At 48.2% G+C, this 11,832-nt stretch overlaps 1 long non-coding RNA gene across 1 annotated transcript; it reads right to left on the bottom strand.

Moving 5' to 3' along the window:
- Positions 1-802: 802 nt before the first annotated feature.
- LOC144371054 (uncharacterized) lies at positions 803-6,631 on the bottom strand. The gene is made up of 3 exons (XR_013431215.1): positions 5,920-6,631; positions 4,996-5,415; positions 803-3,353 (listed from the first exon to the last, which is right to left on the bottom strand). It is a non-coding gene; the product is annotated as an uncharacterized LOC144371054 (long non-coding RNA).
- Positions 6,632-11,832: the final 5,201 nt, after the last annotated feature.

Below are 11,832 nucleotides of genomic sequence, written 5' to 3'. Positions count from 1 at the left end.
CGGGGCAGCACTGGCAGCCCCGCGTCCTCCGAGGCGTGGGCACACACATTTTGGCACCCAGAGGCCGACCCACTGTGTCATTCCCCAGCTTCTCCAAGTGCCCTTTCCGCAGGCACAGGGGAATTTTCCATCCCAGTGACCTTCTCCACCCGTATTCAGGACTCCTGAGCAGTCTCCTAGGAGCTCTGAGCTTCGGCCATGTCACCACCTCCAGGTCCCACAGTGGGTGCCTCTGCTCTGAGCTCTCTGCACTTGTCAAGTGAGACCAGGATGGTCAGAGAGGAGACACGGGGACATGATGAACCGCTTTCTCCAGATTCTTCCCTGAGGATGCCCCAGGAGGCCCCTGACCCAGCGTCCTGGGCTGCGAGATTTCCTCTCCAAGGTGGACTTTCCCTAAGGGACAGGGGGAGTGCCAACGCCCGGGAAAGTGTTCCTTAGGAGGAGCCTGGTGGAGGCACAGGCCAGGTCTTACCCATGAATAGACCCCCGCCCTGAGCTCCAGGACCAGCTGGCCCAGAGGAGGGACTCCAGGGCTGCTCACAAAGGGGATGCACGATTCGCAGAGATACCCCCAGACCCACGCTGCTCCCGTGTCTGGAGAACGGGCCTTTGTAGGGAGGTGGTGGTGGGGTGGAGGTGCCCGTGTGACAGAGACTCATCAGTACCTGAGCGTCCTGGGGCTCCACCTGGGGCCCAGGTGGGCTGTGATTTACCTGTTCAGGTATCTCATCAGTCTACCAGGGCTGGGAGGCAGGAAGAGAGAAGAAGAGGAGGAGAAGAAAGAAGGGAGGAGACAGGGGAGGAGGAATAAAAGATTTTAAACACCTACAAATACACACACCCACACGTACCCAGAGATTTTAAAAACACAAAAAGGAAAAACTAATAGGATTGCAGCAGGTTTTCTGCCCCATCCAAGCCCTTCCCTAATGTTCGGGACTGTCCCTGAAGTCAAACCGCCCCGACTGGGAGCAGCCTTTAGGAATCCATCCTGTGCTGGTTTCTCACGGGGCTCAGCAAAGCGCACTGGCCAAAGCCATCCCTGGGAGCCCTGCTTTCAACAGCAGAGAAATGCAGGCACCTCCGGCCAACCCTGGGACGCGAATCATGTGGCCCAGGTCTCACCATTTCTCTGTCTCTCCTCCTCATTTACTTCGCCTCCCGGAATTACAGATCTCTCCCAGACATTGTCACCCAGGTGGGGCATGGATGTGTGTCCTTTGGACAGGTTTCTCATTGTTGTCCTCAGCTACTCTGGCGCCAGATGAGACCGACCAACGGTGTGTGACCTGAGTAGACAAAGGTGCTTGGTGGTTTCCTTAGTAACCTGAGCTCCAGGAGGGAGGCCACACACCCGGGGTCTCCATCAATGCAGAGGAAAAGGACCCATTGATGTGGTAGCTTGCCATTATTCAGACGACTCAACCCCAGCGCCTTCCTCCCTCACTGTCACAGAGCAAGGGCCCCAGTTAAGGGATGGCAGTGGCTCCTCCACCTTGGAGCAGCCAAAGTCCCATCCCCAGCTGTGGATTCAGGAGGTCCCTGGTGAGCAGGCTGAGGCCCGAGGACCTGCATTTCTAACAAGGCCCCGGGTGTTATCCATGCTGCTGGGACTGCAGTCGCCAGAGTCTGGGGGAAGCCCAGGGTCAGGCTCAAATTCTGGGCCCTGATCAGGATTCTCCGTGTCTTTGCTTCTCCACCTGTTTTCCTTTCTCTCCCAGAGTCAGACAAGGAGGCTCAAGGACACAGAGGATGGCCGTCTTCAGTGAGAAAAAAGTGTTGCCTGTGTTTTCCTTGAATCTGTTCTTTCAGGGTTGTGTAGCTGACCTTTTGCCGGTGGTGTTTCTTGTTCACTCTTTGGACACACAAGTGGTGTAGACATTTCAGAGCCTTCTGTTGACCCCCTTGGGGTAAGAGATCCTAAGGGGATTGAGCGGAGGAGATTCCGAGAGTCACCCCAGTCACAGACAATGGCGGGGGTGGCGGGGGGAGAGGCTTGAGCGGCAGGTGAGCACCCAGGGTCCAGCCATGGCAGGGGGTGTGCCGTGAAAGAAGAATTACAAAGCTCTACATCCAGGGAAAATCACCAAGGGTCATCATCACCAGTCTCTTAGGATCTACCAGGTTGAGATTTGTGGAAGCTGCAGAGTGCCGTCCCCTGTCTCAGGCCCACTTTGAGATGTTGAGTCTCACCGTCAGTTGGACAGTGGGCAGAGTCCTCCACTGCACTTACCTACGATGGCGAGTTTCTGCTTTTTATTGTTTTTAAAGAATTTTCTTTTTATGCAACTTGGGCAAGTAGTGGAATTCTCTGAATTTCTCCTGTCACAGGCTATCGTTTGACTCAATTCACCTTGCAAGAGGCGATCCTCTAGCTTACTGCGCAAATCAGACACTTGGAGAGCAAAAGGGAGCAGGGTTATTAATTATGGGACGACAGGAGAAATTGGGTCTATTCCAGGCAAAACACGGATTTTGTTTATTCCACCACGAGGAGATAGTAGCGGAAAGAAGCAGTGGAAAATGCCATCCCAGCCCCCTGTGAGGCAGAGGGCAGGAACAGAGGAGGTCCCCACTGCTGATCACATGGTGCAAAGCAAGACCCTGAGGTCTCCAACCACCAGATGGAGAGAGGACTGGGGCTCATCCCATGAAGCTGATTCAGCAGCTCAGCCCATAAGCCCTGCCAGAAAGGCAGAGTGCTACTGGTTTTCTTGCCATCTCTGCTAAGAGCCTGCACTAGGACTTTGGAAATTTACTTGTGCCAAACATGACCACAACATCAAGTAGTTGTAACAGAGACCCCAAAGCTCACAGAGCCTAAAATATTTATTATCTGATCCTTTGCATAAAATATTCACCACTCCTGATTTAAAAGCATAGAGACAATGATAAATCAGAGAGTAAAGGATTTAAGAATGTCCATATTGGAATATGATGCTGATCCAGTCTTGCTTCCCCAAAAATGCTACTGGGAACTTCTAGAAAGTTTGCTTTTGATAATTAGGAAAATAAAAATTTCCCATAGTATGCCACCTGAAGACTTCTAGTAGCAACCATCTGACATACTTTCTTCCAATTTTGATTCTATGCATTTTCAAAAGAAAGTCAAGTTCACAAAACGTCGTGGTTCACTTTGTACGTGTTCTATAACATGAATATTTCTTTGGATTAAAGTATTCATCAGGAAGATTGATGCTTATATAATATTCCCTTTTGTGGGCGTCTCATGATTCGTTCAATCATTCCCATGTTGTTGAATATTTAGTCTTCTGCTGCTTGTCATTGTGGGTTTGATGTACGGAGAATGTCTTTGTGGTCATTACGGGTCATTTCCTTCATAGAGATTCCTGAAAAGATATCACAAGGTCAATGGAATGAGCCGCTTTTAACTCCAAATAGGGTCATGTTACCTCACTCTTGGACCTACTCAAGAGGAAACACCAAACACACACGTGTTAAGACTAGGACCTGCTGACTCCTCATTCTGGGGACCTCTAGCAAGAATACAGCAATGTCCCAGGGAAGAGGCAGAAGGTCCTACTTCACCTTTACCCTGACAGCCTTCTCCATGGGAACTGGACATAAAATGCCATTGTCCCTGGCACTCAGGTCTTCAAAACGAAATGAAAACATTGGCCAGAAACAAACCAGATGGCATTTATGAAGACCAAGGCGGCCACTGAACATAGGCGCTGGGACATAAGAAAATTAGAAGCCCAGGATTCCCCCCCATGAGAATGCTCGTGCCCAGCCTTGGGGAATGGGGGTCTTCCACCTGCCTCCCTCCCTGCTAGCCCTAGAGTCAGAAGGTTACATGCCCTTAAACCTAATGGGGTAAATGCTTATTATACTACGGGCTCATTTGTAGCATAAGGCACCTACTACAATCCCACTCCTCATGCAAAATTGCCAATTTATGGCAATATTCCTTGTTTAGAAAACAAGGCTATCCAAACACTATAATTACAACGTGCACCGGCAGCTAAGAGTTCCCTACATTAATGCACAGACTCCAGATATATTCGTCAAATAGAGTTTTTTTTTTTTTTTTTTCTCTTTGCCTTCTTCTCTGGGTACTTTTAAGTTCAGGGACAGAGAACATGTCTTCATTAGAAACATTAACATTCACAGGCTGTAGTAAATTTTGACAGTGAAAAGGTCTCTGTAACCTTTAGTTGTGCAGAAATTTACTTCCCAAGAAAATTACATCTGGCACTGTCTTAATTAATGCTAGCTTTCTTTTCTGAAAATTGTGGGCTTGTCAGTAAAAAAGGCAGAAAAACCTGAATTTAAAAGGCTGGACACAAAAGACACCGAGAAATAAAGCTCTGTGAGATTTCATAATATTGCTCTGTTTTTGTTCTACAGTAAGGAGATGAAAAGATCTCATTTGATTTTGCCAAATGCAGCAACATACATGTAATGTAGAATTGATTTGCATTTTCTCTCTTTTGTCTCTGAATTTTATCATGTAAAGTGTGCCTGGGTAGGTATTCTGTTTTAAAAGCAATAGGTCAAATAAAATCTATACCTGTGAGGGGGAAAAAAAAATAATGCATGACTTCCTTTTTTTTAGCCTTTCTCTAACGGCTCGTATTAATCGCAGCTCACGGTTAAGGATCGGGGGCTGTGTTTTCTCACGTGCATTTTGATTATCTGACAATCCCTCACCCTGGCTCGGAAAAGGGTTCTGGGTCGGGTGGAAGAACTTGGCTTTACGTTTGGATATTCCTGTGTTTTATGAGGCTTGGACTTCTATTTTGACAATAAGATGAGGTTTTTTTTTGCTTTCGGTGGGGGTTACAGATTCCTTTAGGTTAGTTGTTTTGTGGGTTTTTTTTTTTTTCTTTTTCTTTTTTCTGCACTTGGCTTTGCTATTTGATGACCCAGCATGACCTTTCTCTAGTTTGGGGAAGGGAGTCTCACACAGGTAGCTCTGGGTAGTTTTTTTCCCTACATGTGGTCTGCATCACGTGACATGAAACACACCTTTTAAAAATGTCTTCGTCTGGCTGCATGCGTAGCGGGTGGGACAGGAGGGAGAAGTCACGTGGTCTTAGAGCTCTGGACTCTGGTGATAGAAGAGAGAAGGTGACCCACCCAGAGTCCTCCAGGCTCCGTGGTCACCACGGCTCGGCACTCTATGACAACTCCCCCCGACATACACACACACACACATATCATGATGCCTAGGAGCACAGTGACGTCATCACTGTTCTTGATTTGGGACCCGCACCTCCCAAAATGTCCAGAGTCACTGTGGACCTCTGAGGTGGTGTCAGTGGCATCTGGCCAGGACGGGAACACACGGGCTTCTCTGGGCGCTCTCAGTCCTCCTGAGGTCAGGGAGGCCGGCTCTTTGGGTCTGTGACACACTTGGGAGCCTCTGTGACACTGGCTGGCCGTCCCCTTTTAACAGAGAGAGAGAGAAGGCTCAGGCTTCACCAAGCCTTCATATTGAGCTGGAATTTAATTACATGGTTTTGTTTCCATTATAAGGTTTTTTTTTTTTTTAAGGGTTATTTCATATTTATGGTAAGTGCTATTAGTTTTTTTTTTTATTCATGGTAATGACATAAAGCTTCTTTCAAAAATTAAATCTATTTAAGTAAAAAAAAAAAGGATGAATATAAATGAAATAAAAGTATTAAGTAAAACAGAGTAGCACTGGTCCCTGGGTGTGGCCGATAGTGGTGAGGGTGGTGGCTGAGAGCCTCAAGTTCAAGTTGGGCAGAAGTGCATCTAAGAGACAGAGAGGCACGAGAGAGAGAGAGAGAGAGAGAGAGAGAGAGAGAGAGAGAGAGAGAGAGAGAGAGAGAGAGAGAGAGAGAGAGAGAGAGGGAGTCTTGGAGAAGTTCTGTTCTGAAGCCTTGAATGGGACGCGTTTCCCACAGCTTTCCAGGAGTGCTTTACCCGAAGGTGCCCATTGTGCACAATTCACTTCACGTGTGCTGATCAGTCAACGAGTGGGTGCTGCTGCTTCGTGTAATGATTCATCCTCGAGCCCACTGGACAGACGACTCTCCTCACTGCACCCAACAGGTGTTCCTGCAGCCTGGCAAGGCTACAAGACAAAAGAATGATTACAATAGTCCTGGGCTGGCGTAACCCTCCTGCTGACTCCTTTAGCTGGGTTGTGGTTGAGGGTGATATAATTGTATAAATCATGATGTATTTACAAATAACACACCAGATTAACGTCCTCACACAGTTTTCACGACTTAGCATTCTACGCCGAACGAATGGGCAAGTCTGGGGAGAAGGGGTTGGCGGTGCAAACGGAGAATGAGGGTGTTCACTAGTGCTGGGAGAGAGGGAGAGTCCCCTCAAAAGGACTGTAGCTCGCTCAAGGCTATCCATGTGCAGCCAGGGGGCAGTGGGGGCTTAGAGTGTCCCCTGAGGGGCAAGGGAGCTGTGGAAACTGTGGGTTATGGGGCTTTAGGGGGCGGGTAAGGAGAGATTCATTGTGATTAACGGGCATCCATGTGGGGCCCTGGAGGTCCTGGGACTTGGGGAGCAGTAGGACGTGGTCAGGGGCTACAGGGTTGGGAGGGGATCGTGGGGAGTCTACACAGAGCCATTGGGGGTCCACGGCTTTGGGAAGAGAGAGACTGAAGGGCCTAGGGAGGACAGTGTCCAGTCTGCAGGCAACTGATCATCTACCTCTTCCCATTCTACCTGCCTGCTTGCAACTGCTTAGACAATTAAACACTGTCAATGTGAAAAATGAAGAGATAAAAGCAGAAGAGAGAAAATCTAAAGATCTGAGATGAGCCGATTGCTAAGAAGAGACTTGGGTGTAAGCATCCTGAAAATGAAGCCTAAAGAGGATCGTGAGACTCGGGCTTCCCAAACTTCCTGTCACCCAGGGTTCCTGGAGAAATGCAGATTGTGATTCTAGAGGAGTGGTCTGGGGCCAGAGGTTCTGCATTTGCAGACAGCTCCCCAGCACCCTACTTGGAGAAATCAATTTAGGCAAAACAGTGTTTATAGCTTGCAAAAGGGAGCCCAGGGAATCCAGAGGCAGAGATCAGCTTTGTGCTGAGAAGAAAGCAGCCCAGCCTCCGGCCATGGGACCATCAGAGAAGAGTATCGATTCTCACACAAGGTGGGAACCAGCAGGTGCAAAGGCCAAATAGACGGATGCTGCACACAGGAGGGATTAGAGCCAAGTTCTAGACTCTGCCTGCCCACCTCATCCACTTCTCCCACCCTGGGGCCTCAGTTTTCCCAAAGAAAGATTAGGAAAGATGTTCTTAGAGCTAGTCCAGAATTCTACTTTCCTATAACAGACAGAACCTTTAGCAATTGGATTTAATATGTATCGATGTCTCTGATTTGGTCTGAATGGAGGGAACTTCTGGCCCCAAACACCTTTCTCATTTGCATTCAAGTTGCCGGAAAGGCCCATTCCTACGGCATTCCTTTGGGGACACAGAGGCTCATGAATCAGCCAGTCCTCCCTGTCAGTGGGGCAGGGCTGCAGTGGGATTCCCCAGGGAGAGAGGACAGGCTTCTGAGGCACGTGCTGCCTTCTCTCTAAGACCATCTCCAAGAGCAGAACGAGCCTCAAGCAGGCCCTGCTCTGCAAAGATAAAGGTCTCCAAGGCCTCCTCCTCCCAGTCCAGACACATTGCTGGGGCTGGAGGCAAATCCCTGTGTAACCTCCGACCTCTGTGGCCTTGGCTTTTGGAGCCAGAGAGGAAGATACCAAGCCTGGGCGGGGTGATCCCAACCCTGCATCCAGGAGGCCCAGGGACTGAGGGCGGATATTCTTCCGAGCAGTACTCTCTGGCTCCATGAAGATGCTCGTTCTTGGTGGCAGCACAGTCCTAGGGTGCAGAGAGGGCCCTGGGAATTGTGGGGGCCTAGGGTCTTGGTCTAAGTCCCCGGGCCACGAGACCTCCCTCTGTTTCCCTAAGGGCTGTTGAGCAGAGACCTCTGTGGGTGCTCCTGGGAATCAGAGAACCCTGAAAAACAGAAGCTGGAAATCCCCGTTGGATCTCGGGGAGTAAGTTTTTGATTCTGGGTTCTGTGGGCCTTGAGGGGGCGGGAGGATGGATGTAGAGAGGCCTCGTGGGCCCACATTACTGACCAGAAATATTGTGTGCATCCGTCTATTTCCCTTTTGGTGACATTCTCAAAAGGGTTTTTATTGATGATGAAACAAAATAAAACAGAACCCAAAGTCTTTAATATGCAGATCTATAAATTCCAACCAAACACAGGGCGGGACTTGGCTCCTTTGGATAGGCTCCTTTGAAATTATTCTCTGCACCCAATTCACTCCACACTGTCACCAGATAAGGAGAGACAATCCATCTCTTCTTTGGAAACCGTGGCTTCCGAGTGACACCCACCATCCTGGCACCCAGACCTTGGTGAGTCCCGAAGAAAGAGGGGATGTGGGACCCTTTGCCACATCCAGGCCTGGTCTGGCTTTTCTCAGAGGTCGGCCTGGCCTCCCATTGCCTTCTTTCACTGCTACTTCATCTATCCCAGCTGTCCCTTTGTGTCACCAGTCCTGGGGTGGCCCTCTGCCCCCCACACACAGCACCAGCACATTCCGGCTGATCACACACACTGTGAACATCATTTCTGCCCTGCGTGGAGCTGTGCAGAGGGCCGGAGGGGAACAATATATTACCACGTTCTTTGCCTAACAATTGGTAACACATGACACTTGTATTTGCCCCAAGATAATGTACAAATATGTTTTACAGGGTTTCCTAATGATAATCATGTATCGCATTCTTCTTGCCCTTCTAATAACGATAACAGTCTAGCATTATTATTTTTTTTTTAAACTGTTCTCGGCGAGTGTGACATTCAGTTCAGAGAATCGAATGTCAGCAAGAAATCCATACGCACTCCCTGAAGCTGGGAGAAACCCCTTCCATTTATTTTTTAGGCTGCAGGGAGAATGAAGGGGTCTCACCTCATTATCCCACCCCCCCATCAAGGTGTTTGGCAGGTGGCACACCTTTGATGGTTTATGTAATCTGTCCCAAGGTTCCTGGGGCCATCAAGGCCTCTTCCAACCTGTCCTAATCAGGGAGTGGAGGCTTCATAGATGCCGGCTGCTTTCATCTCTGGGTGGGGCCCTGCAGGGGTTCCTCCCCCCAACAAGGATTCCTTCTAAAGCAGGTCCTCTGTGCTGAGTGACGGCGGGGTTGGGCACCTCAGCAAAACACCCAACTTAGCAGTGAAGCGTTGAGGTTCCTTTAAGGCCCTAGGCAGAATCACCTGCTGGGCTGTGTCCTTAGCTCCTCTACTTTTTTGGAGGGATATGTCTGACTTGCCAATGTGTGTGTTCATCTTTGTCCATAGGGAAGCTTGTCTCAAGGGATAAACACCCAACAAGAAGTGTGTGTGTGTGTGTGTGTGTGTGTGTGTGTTGTATGTCCAGTTATTAGAAAACAGTCATTCTGGGAATGCTTAGGACTGCACCTGTGTGAGCTGCTCACCAGAACCATGCTCAAGAAATGAGGATTGACGGAAAACCCCAAAAGACTCGAAGTGGAGCTCAGTCGTACAGCATTTGCCTAGTGGGCACAAGGCCCTGGCTTTATTCCTCACCACTGCAAAACACAAAATGAAAAAAAAAAAAAAAAAAGTAAAGAAAGAAAGAAAGAAATGGAAAAGAGACACACCTCTTTTTTTTTTTAATCGACATTTTATCGAAGATAAAATTTGATATCATAGAGACTTAAGGACAGTGTTTTTCATTTCAAATTTCTTAAAATAATGCATAAAATTGTTCAAATTATCTTATTTTTTTCTTTTTCTTTTTCTTTCTTTCTTATTTTTATTTATTTTAGTTTTAGGGATTAGAGGAAACTGCACACTTTACTACTAAGTACTTGGGTGTTTTGCTAGGCGTTTAAGCCATTTGTCACTCAGCACATAAAGCCTGCTTTGGAAGGAGTACGCAGCCACATCTTCAGCCCCTTTTTATGTTTTATTTTGAGACAGGGTCTTGATTAGTTGCTTAGAGCCTCACTAAATTGTTGAGGCTAGTTTGAACTAACGATCCTCCTGCCTCAGCCTCTTCAGCTGCTGGAATTACTAAGGGGGTGTGCTATGGTGCCGGCTTCCTCTTTTTTTTTTTTTTTCCTTTGCTTTAGTTTTAGTTTTGAGTGAAAAAAGCTTGAGGTCAAGTGTCCTCCTCTGGGTCAACAAATGACAAGACTCCTGCACATGCTGGGGCTCCCTGCGGCCGCCTGGCTGTAGTAGGTGCAGCTCAAATGGCGCAACACTGAACTAGGATCCGATTATTTAGGGAGGCAAGTATTTTTGTTGATGAGCGAAATGAAATCCTCTGAGAGCAAAATCAATCTTTTGCAGAGACCCCAGAGCATTGATCCTGGTGCACATTGACGGGCTCAGGCTGTTTAGCTATTTGGAATGACCGCACGAAATGAGCAAGTTGTTACAGTTTGAGAGTTTTGGTATTTATTGGCAATCCCTGCACTCATATGATTAATCACACATTCGAAATGTGCGCGCTGTGGAAATTGACTGCAACGCAGCAGAAACAAAGTTTTCAGTTATCCTCGTATAATAAATTGAAGCTATATCCCTAAGCAGAATTGTCTTCAAGATTCCAATTTGCCTTGTTAAAAGTGTTGTTTATACAGTAGTTAGCAAAAACGCAAGTAATTACGTACAGAATTCATTCTAAGCAATTCTTTATCCCCCCCCACCCCCCACCCCATCCTTTATTGGTTTTCCATCTTCATTACCCAATATTTTGGTCGATCTCAGCAGAAACCTGATTGGTGAGATGTGGCCAGGACACCAGCCTTGGTGACTTTGGAGATTTGACATCCGGTCAAGGCCACGAGGACCAGAGTGTGGGACTGGATAGGTCAGCTGGAGGCCTCTCCACCAGCTGCAGGGCGGGTCGACAGGGACCACACCGGAAATACTTCTGTGTTATATTTCATTTCCTAAAACAATATTTACCTCTGGAGAAGGCTCCTATCTATTTATTAATTTTCAAGCAGGAGCAGTTTTGTATACACGTCGCACTGTCCTGAGCCACATCTGCTTTGATTCCTGCAACCAGCAGGACTTTATTTCATAAATCCGAGTCTAGGATACAGCTTTCAGAATGCAAATTATGTTTAACTGAGTCAACGTGTTGGAGGCTGTGCAGGCCCTGAGCCTGGAAGGGCAGAGGGGCACCAGGCAGTGGCTGCAGCCCCCTTTCTGCAGAGACAGTAGTCTGGGTCCCAGTGGTGAATGGACTGTTCCAGAAGTTTCTTGCCAGAGAGGGCACAGGATGAGAGCAGTGCATGTCGCCAAGGGGAAGCCCTCCTGCAAACTCAGGCTTCCCAGAGACTCCTGCTCACTCTGCCCGGATCAGAGACCTCATCCATATCTATCAGGAGAGGCCTAATTATAGAGCTCGGAGATTTTAATGGCACAGGGAAATTTAAATGCGGTGGAAAATATGAATATTCCTAAGCCAGCAGTCAAAATACAAAATGATTGGCTTCCAAATCAATGAATTATAATTTCCAAGCGCATCCTCCAAAGGTGGAGCCTTTCTCCCTTCCCAGGATGAGTTCTGTGCAGGCGGCAGATTTTAATGAACCCCATTTCTGGATTCTGTTTGGCAAGAGCCTGGATGCTCCCCCCACTCCACCCAATACCACCACCTGAGTTGGTGCACGCGGTCCCTCCAGGCAGATTGCAAAGCACAATAGAAACAGTTGGAGAATCCTGGGAGCCGTGAGCGGAGGCCGGTACCCTGCAGGTGCACTTGGGTTGTAGCCCGGGATTTTTGTGGCCTGAGGGAGGAGGAGCAAGGGACCACAA

The sequence above is a fragment of the Ictidomys tridecemlineatus genome, chromosome 15 (assembly GCF_052094955.1).
Source record: "Ictidomys tridecemlineatus isolate mIctTri1 chromosome 15, mIctTri1.hap1, whole genome shotgun sequence".
Lineage (NCBI taxonomy): Eukaryota > Metazoa > Chordata > Mammalia > Rodentia > Sciuridae > Ictidomys > Ictidomys tridecemlineatus.
Note: the sequence above shows the minus strand (reverse complement) of the source record. Positions and strands in the feature narration are given on the sequence as shown.